Source organism: Onychomys torridus, chromosome 13 (genome assembly GCF_903995425.1).
Source record: "Onychomys torridus chromosome 13, mOncTor1.1, whole genome shotgun sequence".
Classification (NCBI taxonomy): Eukaryota; Metazoa; Chordata; class Mammalia; order Rodentia; family Cricetidae; genus Onychomys; species Onychomys torridus.
Window position 1 is genome coordinate 57,185,101 of NC_050455.1, and position 12,053 is coordinate 57,197,153.

Genomic DNA, 12,053 nt, shown 5'->3' on the forward strand with positions numbered 1-12,053 from the left:
ACACTTAGTTTCCTTTCCTAATGCCAATTCTAATGAGACATGTACTTGGATATTCCAGGCTACATTTCTTACTAACAAAGGTGCTGCTAGAAGCTTCCATGGCACAGTCTGCTCGGGCATGTGGCTCAAAGAACTACTTCTCCACTGGCTTCTGTATTTCACTCTGTCTTTATCACCATCTGAAAGCTAAGTGATCAATGTTAAAACATGTTTAAATTTCAGAGTGAAAGAAATTCTTATCTTTGATGTTCTAATATCAAGTACAAACCAGATATTTCAAACAGAAGGGGTTAAATAAAAAGGACTCACTAGAGAGTTATTGAAAGACCCGAAAGCAGGTAAGCCTGGGTTCCTAGGGAAAAGGAAGAAGATGAGAAGATGAGAATCCAGATTGATCCATAGTGGGAACTGGATCCCTGCCTGGAGCTGGAACGTAAGTGTGCTGCAGGTGGTCCATGCTTGGCAACAGGAAGATGGGCCTCTCATCCTGTGCTCTCCAGTTGGAACCTGAGAAACTGAGAAATGGAACTTTCAGTTAGCTGTCTACAGAGCAGCCTGGGGGAAAGAACAAGGAACAGATCTGAGGCAGTGCCCGAGGGAATGGTTCTGCTAGGAATACCTCATTTGGGAAGCAAGGTGCGGGACTGAGTAGCAGACTGAGCCAGGATGACAGAGGCTGCAAGGCCCTGACTTCTGTTCTGGATGAAAAAGTTTTTGGTTGGACACATTGAAGCTGAACCTCTTTAAAACAAAACAAAACCAACAAAAAAACCAACTCAGCAAGTTTTCTCAGCTCTCTCAATGTGATCGCAATCCCATGAGCAGAGAAAAACATGCCAGTCACAACAGGCACATCAAAATACTTTTGAAGTCCACTAAGAAAAACATCGTGGCTGCTTTTGTTTGGCAGCAGAACATTAAAGAATTGGTTGTTGGGTTCTTATCTCAGAGGAAACAAAGGAGGAGAAACTGAAAAGCTGGGCATTGGAGGAAGGAGTGGAGTTACACAGCTCTTCGCAATTTTGGTGGAGACTGTTAAAACATTGCAGACACTGTCCCACTGAAGCATGGGAGACCCAACAAAGTCTAGTGTACCTCCTGTTTTGATGTCCTTGACCTCCAGACCATGGGTGGCAGGGCGACTTTTGAATTCACCTCAAGTTAATTTTAGTATCATAATAAAGATAAAATGTCTAGGTTTGGACCTGGAGAGATGGCTCAGCAGTTGAGAGCACTGGCTGCTGTTCCAAAGGACCTGAGTTCATTTCCCAGCACCCACATGGTAGCTCATGACTGTTTATAACTCCAATTCCAGCGCATCTGGCATCCTCGTGCAGACACACATGCAGGCAAAACACACACAAAATATTTGACAAAAAAGTCTAGGTTTCCCTTGTGGTAATATTAACACTCTGTGTCTCTGTCTGTCTGTCTCTCTCTTTGTGCCTCTGTCTCTTTCGTGTGTGTGTGTGTGTGTATGTGTGTGTGTGTGTGTGTGTGTGTGTGTGTGTGTGGTTTATGCACATGTGTGATGTGTGTGTTTGCCTGTGCTCACTAGTTCAGCTAGATTTCCTGGGGATTTGCCCATGTCCACCACCATTCTACTCTTAGCCCTAGGATTATAGGGGCATGCTGGTGTGACAGATGCTGGGGTGCAAGCTCAGGTCCTACTGCATGGCAAGCTCTTTACCCACCAGGGCAGCTCCCTAATCCTTGTACAGGTACAGGTGATATTTCTAAAGAATGACTCCAACACTCCTGGTTATGTTCTGTCTGTCTGTCTGTCTGTCTGTCTCTGTCTCTGTCTCTGTCTCTGTCTCTCTGTCTCTGTGTGTGTGTGTGTGTGTGTGTGTGTGTGTGTGTGTGTGTGTACCATTAAATAAAAATAGACCTTTGGAATGATTTGATAAGTGCTACGCTGTCACTGGTCCACTTTACCTAGGCTGTGCCTTGAACTTCAGGTGATCTTTGATTGTCTTGGCTCACTGATTATCGCTGACTGATAACTAATCACTATCTGGGGAAGCATTTTAGCACTAGAAGAATTTCAAGTCAAATGAGGTCTGTGGAACTATGGCTTAATTTGATCCCTTGCAGCCAAGAAACAACACAAGCTTTTAAGTATTTGGTGGCACAGCTCCCACCACAAAGTAATATTCCACACTGGATCAATTTGATATTTAATTATATCAGTTAAACAGGGAACTAATCTGATGCAGGCTTTGTGCAAATGCTTTTTCTGTATTTAACTCTGTGAACCACATACTTTCTAGGCAGGGAAATTTGAATTTAATAACATTTAAAAGACATTTCATAGAGGCAATATCTGGGTCTGTATAGAGTTATCTTGCTAAAAAACAGAAGAGCTATTATTGCAAAGGTCTCAGTGGGACTTGCCGGAAGTCTGGACAGTTATTCGAGAGACACCGTGTAGGAATGAGAGATGAGCAGGTAGCAGTGCTGAGTAAGGAGGGGCTGGGGCTCACAATTACTAAGGTCTAGAGCCAGCATTAGGACAGACAGGGAGAACAGTGGTGCTCTTGGAGTCCATGCGTGCACTCGGCCTTTGCCGCTTCTCCACCCTTGGGACCACCGCCCACCCCCAGTAGCTGAGTGTTCCTGGATTTCCCTTGCCAGGGAAGAGAAAGGCAATTCCTTAGGGATGCCCTCCTTCATTTTTCTCATTCCCTTTGAGTCCAGTCCTGCTTCATCCTCAACTTGACAAGACATTTGAGGGCTTAAATTTTTTTGTTGTTGTGTCTGTCTGTCTGTCTGTCTGTCTGTCTCTCTCTCTCTCTCTCTCTCTCTCTCTCTCTCTCTCTCTCTCTCTCTCTCTCTGTGTGTGTGTGTGTGTGTGTGTGCATTTAGCTGTTGTTTTTTTTTTTTCTTTTTCTTTTTTTTTTTTTTTAACTCCCAGAGAGGCTAATCCTTATCAGTCTGTTGGAATATTGCTGCGAAACCTTGTTTTGCACTGGCGTGTTCTGTCACACTGATTGGAGGTTCCTCGCTGGAATGTTTAATTAGCACCTAATTAAGACAGGCTTCCGTTAGTCTCTTTTTTGTATGCCTTGAGATTTGCCAGAGGCAGAGTATGTCTTGCTTGACTGACAGCTGTCAGTGGCCCATATGGAAATAATGAATGGTGTGACAGGAAGAAGATGAAAGGTTTCACCTGGACACTGACCTGTGCCAGGACTGCTTTCCTCCACTTGCACTTGAAAGGCAGATGCCACGGCCATGTGGTGCCTTGGCGTGGCTGTTGGAAGGTTGCTTTCTGGGCAGTGACTGTGTGACACCATCAGGCTGTTCTTCATAATTCAGACGTTGAGCTGTCTGGGTCAGACAGGCCATCTCCCTCAATGATATCCACTTAGCACATCACCACTTGTGATAGGAAACAACCCATGGAGTCACAGGAGCCGAACAAATGCCTACTTCAGCCACGTGGTGATGGGATGGTAATAAAGGTAGCAGCACAAAGCTGACATATTTAAAGTCTGGTGGATGAAGTCCAATGGTGCTTACAAAGGCTCCAGGCCTGACAGGAAGTCCCCAATTTGAATTTCTTTACTGCTCTATTTATCTTGCCCAGCAGGTCAGACTGACTTTTTTTTTTTTTTTTTTATAAAAGGTTTATTTTATTTTTTTATTTATGTATGTATATATTTGTATGAGACATGTGTGAGGGTGCCAGAGGAGTCCAGAAGAGGGAATCCAATCCCTTGGAGCTGAGTTGCAGATGGTTGTGAGTCCCCTGGTGTGGGTGTGATGACCCAAACTTCCGCTCTCTGCTAGAACATTCAGCACGCCTTGCTGAAACATTAACTTTGGTAACATTAATCACCTGGGTCTCCTGTCTATTGGAAGCCCCTGGAACTCTACCCATTGCTGACCATAGAATCCAACTTAGACTTCAAAGTCGCTGAGGTTGCCCTCATCACCCCCCCCCCAGCTGTGCCACCTCTGCTGGCCAGGACTCCACTTCACCCCGCTCTCTGCAGTCTCCATACTCATTATTGCCTGTCTCAACTTGGGGTTTCTTCTCCTCCCCCCCCCCCCCAGTGACTTTCAAGAATGACTCCCAGACTCTGCATGCAATTTTGCCATTCCCGAGGTCACAGGGCCTCCTGAAGCTGCCAGGTAGGGATTTTTTCCATCTATACCCCAAGTGCCTGGGAGAAGAAGAGAGGCCCACACTGCATTCCTTGACCCCATTGCTTCTCTCAGTATTATTATAATTTCAGAAAACCTCTTTGGGCATATAGCATGTCTTCAAACTGTCATCCCTTACTGTCCTTGGCATCCATTCAATACTCACCTCTCTATTCCTGCCCTCCATTCAGTACTTACCAAAGCCATGGATTTTGCTGCTTTGCCATTTGTGATTCCTTGAGTGCACTTTCAAATACCCCATGTAACTCCAAGTAGTCTCAGCATTACTTCCAAGACCCTTCCAACATTTCTTTGTTGAATATAATGTGTTCTTCTGATTATACTCAGAATAGCTCCACCTGGAAAGCCTCTGGGCTGCTTTCCATCACACCCACCCAGTCTCCTACCACCATTAGACTGTCCGTCAACCTCACCGGGTCGCTTTATCACATATCCAGCCTTGATTTCAGCCATCAGTCACTTCACCAGCTGCGTACTCCATCTCCCTTATCTCTTTGTTCTTTAGCTACAGCTGTGCGCTAAGCCACCACTTCCCGATAGCCTAGTGAACCTGTCCTCTACTCTTAGCCATAAATTGATGAACTACTGAAGGAAGAGAGTGTGTGGTCACATGACCCTCCATAACCTGAAATGTTGACAGTGGTCAAGCCCCACAGTAGTCCTTCCTTTTATGATCTTTAACGGAAGTTTCCAAGGAGGAATTCAGAGGAATGAACTGAACTAGGAACTGGAAGTTCTATTTTAATACAGCATATTCTTCAACAATTTTTCAAACATATCTCTTCCTCTTTGCATCCAAAGCTCCTCCCTTCCTTTTACCTCTTTACACACACATGGACACACACACACACACACACACACAAACACACACACACTACTGATAAGTCACTTACATTGTTTGTTTCTCAGGGGATACAAAACCAAAAGCCATCTTCTTTCAAAACCTGGGTATTTCTCCCAAGTGGCATTACTTTCTTCCTCCTCTACTTAGTACTACCACTATGACTTTGAGGTACCTGGTACCACCCATAGAGCTGTGCTGCTGTGCGGCACAGAGGAAATGGCCTCCTTAGCTTCCTTCTTATAAATTTCTCGAGAATAAGCCTATGTCTTACTGTTTTTACACTTCAAGAGACACAAACAATATCTCTCATCTACTTTAACCTGCACAAAGTGACCAAAGACCAAATAATCCAATATTGATGGAACTGCAGTTTTGAAATCTTTTGAGGCCGTTAGCAAGGCCTCACTCAGTATAAGAATGGCATTTCAACTTGCTTTGGTTCTCATCGTTAATACACCAGCTATTTCTGCTCAGGCAAACTCCTGAGGATAGAGGTGGTTAAAGTGAGTCCGTGAATTTTGGCTCGGCTTTTGATTTACAAAATGAAGAAAAATTAATAACTCAAACATAGATGGAAGCTTTATCAAATGTATTTTGGAAATGGAATTAAAGCAAAAAAATATAAGAGCAGATTTATGGAAATAAACTAAAGTTTGATAATGTCCAAGAAATTGAGAAAGCATATTTTCTATGAGTATACAATGAACATTTACAAAATAGGCCTTAAAAGAAATTGAAAATTAAGACATTGTTTAGTAGGAAAGTGCATTTTTAAATAAATGCATAGAGAAATAAAATCAAATAAGCTAAGGATTTAATTCAAAAAGTTAGGAAGAGAGCATCAGAGCTTCCTCAAGGAAATGATAAAATATGAGCAATGCTTCATGAAACAAATATCATGAATAGTATTAAAAAGCCACCATCCTGTTTTTTTGTTTGATTGTTTGTTTGTCTTATGGGTTTTTTGTTTTGGGGGTCTTTTTGAGACAGGGTCTCACTGTGTATCTCTGGCTGTCCTTGAACTCACTATGTAGACTAGGCTGGCCTCAGACTCAAAGAGATCCACCTGCCTCTGCCTCCCAGGTGCTGGGATTAAAAGTACATACCACCATGATAGCCTAATATCCAATTTTTGAAATAATTAATATAGACTTCTGACAAGACCAGCAAGCAAAAAGTGTGCAAAAGAAATATTCAAAAAAGAAAAATGTCCAAAAGATTAATAAAGCAGATAAATATATTTTAATGCAAAGATGCTATGGATTACTATGTAGTATAAACATTCCAACTTTAGATAAAATGAACAATTTACTAGAAACATAAATTCATTAAATCACCAAATGGAAATAATTCAATAATTAATTAATTTAATTGATATACACTAAGGAAATTTTAAGGTTTAATTAATTGGACCTCTCTCCTTCCAAAGCAAAGGAACATTAGCAATAAAGTTAATTATATACCACTTATAATTTTAAACATTAGTGGTGTTCCTCATTTTATGAATCATGTAGTTATCAAAAACAGGTAAACATAGGAAAAGAAAACTATAAGTCCTCTATACTTAATAAGCAGCTAATGAAAATTTCCTTAAAATACCCACTTGTTGACACCAACATTGCATTAGAAAATAATGCATCATGATGAGCAATGTGAGTCCCCTACAGAAAGGCAAAGATTATTTAACATGAGTAAACATATTTATATAGCTCAGCACATGGATTTAAAAAAAAAAAAAGAGTTCATATTATTTCAGTAGATACCAAAGGTCATATATACTCCATTACAAGGAACAGGATTGTAAAATATGTTTTCATAAAGTAGGAGTGAGTTTACTTATAAAACATATGCAGTTGAACAGCATCCCCAGTTGGCAGTGCTGTTTTAGTGGTGTGTGGAACTTTTGTATGTGGCACCTCATTGGCAGATACAGGGTTGCAGAAGCATGACTTAGAGTTTAGTACTGTTCCGTTTCTAGCCCTATCTCTCTATTTTTCAGGGAGCTAAAAGCTGGGCCTAGGCATCTCATTCCCTTGCTGTCACATCCATGTGTTTCTCCCATCACTGCCATATCTTACTTCCTATGAAGCGTTGCAACCTTTGAACCAGGAAACAATATAAACTGACCCCACTATGGTTGCTTCTGCCAGATGTTTGATCATGGCGAGAAGGAAATAACCAGTTCAGCACTGCTTCCTGCAACTAGGTAGGATTTACTCCTGGAATGCAAGGATGGTTCAGCATAAGACAACCAATCGATCTAATGCATCCCATTCATAGAATGAAGGACAAGAAAAAACAGTGACAAAATTCAACACTCTGGCATGCTATTTATAAAAAATCTTCATCAAACAACAAAGAAACTACCTTGATATAATGAAGTTCATATAAGAAAACTCTAGCCCTAACATGCAACAGTGAAAATGGGAGGTTTTCTCCATATGATTTGAAAATAAGTCAAAAAGGCAAGGGTAACTTCTCTTGCTCCTTACGTTATAGGTTCTGTAGCGTTATAGATGCTGTAGTGTTACAGATGCTGTAGTTTTACAGATGATGTAGCTAGAGCAAATAGCTTGTATGAGTGCATGCATCGGGTCCTCCCCTGGCATTTTATCCCATAGCTGTTCTAATGTGAGGGTCCATACATGGGCATGTTTATTAAAATATTCTTTGCCACGACAAAATAGAAAGAATGTCTCACTAACATGACTGACATGGTTGAGCAACATAGGCCGTGTGCATACAAAGGCCAATACTCACACACAAGAACATGAACATGGCTTAGAAGTATAGTGCTAAGTAAGAGCAAGAATTAGAATGAGACCCAAAGCAATATAGTATTTTTAAATTTGTTTTAATTTTTAAAAATTTTTTTCTTTATTATTATGTGTTTTAAATTTTATACATCAGCCATGGGTTCCCCTGTCCTCCCCTCTCCTGACCCCAGGCCCCACTCTCTCCCCAGCCCCTCCCCTCCATTCCCATGTCCTCCAGGATCAAGGCACCCCTGGGGATTCATTTAAACCTGGTAGATTCAGTACAGGCAGGTCCTGTCACCTCCTTCCAGGCTGAGCAAAGTGTCCCTGTGTAAGCCCAAGGTTTCAAACAGCCAGCTCATGCACTAAGGACAGGTCCTGGTCCCACAGACTGGGTGCCTCCCAAACAGTTCAAGCTATTCAATGGTCTCACTTATCCAGAGGGCCTGATCCAGCTGGGGGCTCCACAGCCTTTGGTTCATAATTCATGTGCTTCCATTCGTTTGGCTATTTGTCCCTGTGCTCTTTGCAATCTTGGATTCAACAATTCACGCTCTTGCAGACCTTCCTCTTTCTTGACAGTTGGACACCTGGAGCTCCACCTGGGGCCAGGCTGAGGATCTCTGCATCCACTTCCATCAGTTATTGGACGAGAGTTCCAGCACAACAGTTTGGGTGTTTAGCCATCTGATCACCAGACTAGGTCAGATCAGGCTTTCTCTCGACCATTGCCAGCAGTCTACAGAGGATGTATCATTGTGGATTTCTGGGGACCTCTCGAGCACTCTGCCTATTCCTGTTCTCATGTGGTCTTCATTTATCACGGTCTGCTATTCCTCATTCTCCCTTTCTGTTCTTGATCCAGCTGGGATCTCCTGCTCCCCTAAGCTTTCTTTCCCTAAAATCTTGCCGTTCATTACTCCCACTGTCATCCAGGTTGTATTTTTAAAATTTTCAAACAGAAGCAAAAAATAACAATATGGATTATTCTTGAATATGTGTAAATACAATAATGCCCTTTGACAGAAATTCTGTGAATGAAAATAAAGGAGGACAAAGGAGAGTAAATTTTAAAAAGGAAGAGAAATTCTACCCACAATTATTGTATTCTACAAAGTGGGAAGTAGAATGAATGGTCCCAATTTTCTCTCTACCGCTGTGTCAAATACCATGACCAAAAGCAACCTGGGAAGGAAAGGGTTCACCTTCCCTGTACTCTAACCATAGTCTACCATGAGAAGAAACTGGGGCAAGAACTCAACGCAGTAACCTGGAGACAGGAACCGAAGAAGCAGGGGCCATGGAGGAATGCTGATTACTGCCTTCCTCCCTCCATCCGGTTCAGCTCCTGTTGTGGGAATTCCGCCATTCTGCCCAATGACCAATTGGATGGAGCCTGTGGGTTTTATGGGCGTGGCCTTCTCTAGGATAGTGACACTTTAAAAACTGTGGGCGGGGATCCCACGCTCTCTTGGATGGTGGGAGCAGGAGCAAGCAGTGGAGAAGGGTGGCTTCCAGTTTGGTTCCCATCGCCCTTGGGCAGAACGGCAGGAAAAGGACAGCCGGATCAGCAATGGCGTCTACTTTGTGCTGTGTCATGGATGAACCTTCTTGATTTCATTCCCTAATAAATTTTGCCTGGTCCATTGAATCAGTTTCCTACTTTAAGCTACTCTTCATACACAACCCAAGACTGCCTGTCCCAGGAAATAGTACAGTGGGCTTTGCCCTCCCAGGCCAATCATCAAGCAAGAAAATGTCCCCACAGACTTGCCCACAGGCCAATTCCACTGAAGCACTTTCTTAATTGAGACTCTTTCCCCGACAGATATGTCCGTGTGTGTGTGTGTGTGTGTGTGTGTGTGTGTGTGTGTGTGTGTGTGTGTGTGTGTGTTTGTGTGATGTTGACCAAAACAAAACTAAACAAAACAAAACAAAAAAGCAGCACAGGTATTTAATCTTCTGGAACTAAGACTCCATTGAAATAAAGGGAAGCAGTTCTTTAAGATGTTCTCTGGGGCTGGGGAGATGCTTCAGTCAGTAAAGTGCTTGTGAAGTAAGTGTGAGGGTTTGATTCAGATTCCTAACACTTACATAAAGGATCAATGTGGCTGTACACATCTATAAACCAGGCACTGGTTGTGGGTAGGGAAGACATAGATGAATATCTAGGACCCAATGACCAACTGGTCAAGCTTCAGGCTCAGAGAGAGACCCTGTCTCAAAACCAAGCCAAACCAAAAACAAACAAACAAAAATAAGCAAGTGGAGAGCAATTGAGGAAGATGCCCAAGGTCAAACTCTACCTTCCACATGCACACATATGAACGTGCAGACATCTGTATGCAGAGTCTCACACTCATACATGGACACACACATGCACATACCAGAATAATTTTTAAAATGGGTTTCATCGGGCTGTACTAGTCAAGGGCACTTGCTGCTCTTGCAGAGGACCTGGGTTTAGTTCTTAGCACCCACATCAGGCATCTCACAACTACTTAGAACTCCAGCTTTACAGGATCCAATGCTCTCTACTGGTTTCTGTGAGCATGTACATGATCACAGCACACACTCACACATACTCACACACAGATTTATATATAGAGATATAGTGATAGCTGAAGATAGAGATAGACATAGATACCTGTACTTGGGCATATACAGTAAATACATAAATCTAGTTAGAAGGGTAAAATATTTGGTAGGCTTAGTGACTTACACCTGCAATACTAAAGTTACATGGCATGACTCTGTCTCAAAAATTAAACAGTGGGTCTGGGAAACAGTTCAGTAGGCAAAATGCTGCTGAGTAAGAATGAAGACCTGAGTTCTAGTCCCTAGGACCCACATACAGCCAGGTGTGGAAGGATACATCTGTCATTCTATTGGTCCTACTTTGAGATAGGACAAAGAGAGCAAAGGATTTTCAGAAGCCTGTAGGCCAGTTAGTCTGGCACAGACAGTGGCAGATAGCAGAGGACACTTTGTGGAAGGTGAGAACTCATGGCTGGGGTAAAGTCTGACCTCCACTGGAGTGCCTTGATGTGCAGTCTGCGCTCACACAAAATGCACACAGGTGCACATCAGACACACACCAGACAGACAGACAGACAGACACACACACACACACATACTCATACACACACAAACAGGGGTGCCTTGATGTGCACAGTCTGTACTCATACAAAATGCACACAGGTGCACATTAGACACACATCACATCACATCACATACATACACACATGCATACACACATGCATACACACACACACACATGTGCACACACAGATAAACAACAGTAGTGCCTTGATGTGCACAGTCTGCACTCACACAAAATGCACACAGGTACACATCAGACACACACCAGACAGACAGACGGACGGACAGACAGACAGACACACAGACACACACACACACACATACACACACACAGATAAACAGGAGTGCCTTGATATGCACAGTCTGCACTCACACAAAATGCACTCAGGTACACATCAGACACACACCAGACAGATACACACACACACACACACACACACACACACACACACACACACACCACACAAAGATAACAAAATAAAAGGAATGAAAGAAGTTCTTATTCCTTGTGTTTCTCCCCAGTGTGGAAGAGACTAGAGAACTCAGTAAGATCTTGTGGACTCATCCAGCCTGTCTCTGTCAGGTGAAGGTTGAAAAGGGAGCCAAAGCAAGTTGGATCTCAGCTCTTGGGACTCTCCCACGGTGGTTAGTATTGGATGCTCAGTTCACTCAGTCTCTCTACTTGTGTAGATAATTATGCCCTCACATCCCAAAGGCAAGACATTCTCTAACAGTTTCAGCCTACCCTTTTAAAGATCTACTTTTTTTAATGTGTGTGTGTGTGTGTGTGTGTGTGATGCATGTGGGTGCCTTTTGAGGCAGTTGTGAGCCCCACAATATGGATGTTTGTAACCAAGCTTGCTTCTTCTGAAACAGCAGGACTTGCTCTTGACAGCTGAGTCATCTCTATACTCCCTTAACTACCCCTTTAAAAAAAATCTCTCTCTAGCAGTTCAAGTTCTATGAATATTGTAATCAAGCTATTTTTAAGGAGTCATTGTCTCCCCGAGGAGTATATGATGAAGTTTCTTATCTTCAGAAATTGCTTCCCTTTCTTCTTGCCCCTCTTTGTCCCCTCATCTTTCCTGTGCTGCTGTACTTTCTATGGCTTCTCTGAGTTTTGGTCAACACTTTCATCTAAATTGGACTCAATTATACATTCTAATCAAGAACCTGCA